Consider the following 553-nt stretch of genomic DNA (forward strand, 5'->3'; position numbering starts at 1 on the left):
CCGACAAACAAATTTCCGATGCATAGAAAATCTCACATGAAGTGTTCATAATCGAGAATGATTAATTTGTCATATTCGTCAACAAAATTNCAGACTACTTTTGTCACAGAAGTAAGATTTACTTGCATAAAATTGGTCCTTTGAAAATCTCACATATCTTCCTCAAATAGGTTTATTCTTTTACCTTATGACGTCGGAGTATGATTAAGTAAATGTAGTTTAATGTTTGCATGTGGTGANNTAAAAAAGAAAACAAAAACTTGAATCAATTATTAAAAACGATTGCCAACACGTTGAGCTCTTTAGAAATTGATTAATTAATGTTGTTCTTTATTACATCATGTTCACAATATGGNTAGATGTAGAGTAGTATAATAAATACATTTATGTAAAAGAATGGGCATCCCTCTTTAGTGTTTTAAGCGCCATTTCTNGGTGTCTCCCCTTCTTGGTTATANGTTGTGCTTCGGAAGACTCATTTTAGTTTACGACTACCACCTCTGCACTCCTTCTCCTTCTCACAACCTCTGTTATAAGAGTTGGATGGTGGAGG

The sequence above is a fragment of the Prunus dulcis genome, chromosome 6 (genome assembly GCF_902201215.1).
Source record: "Prunus dulcis chromosome 6, ALMONDv2, whole genome shotgun sequence".
NCBI classification, from domain to species: domain Eukaryota; kingdom Viridiplantae; phylum Streptophyta; class Magnoliopsida; order Rosales; family Rosaceae; genus Prunus; species Prunus dulcis.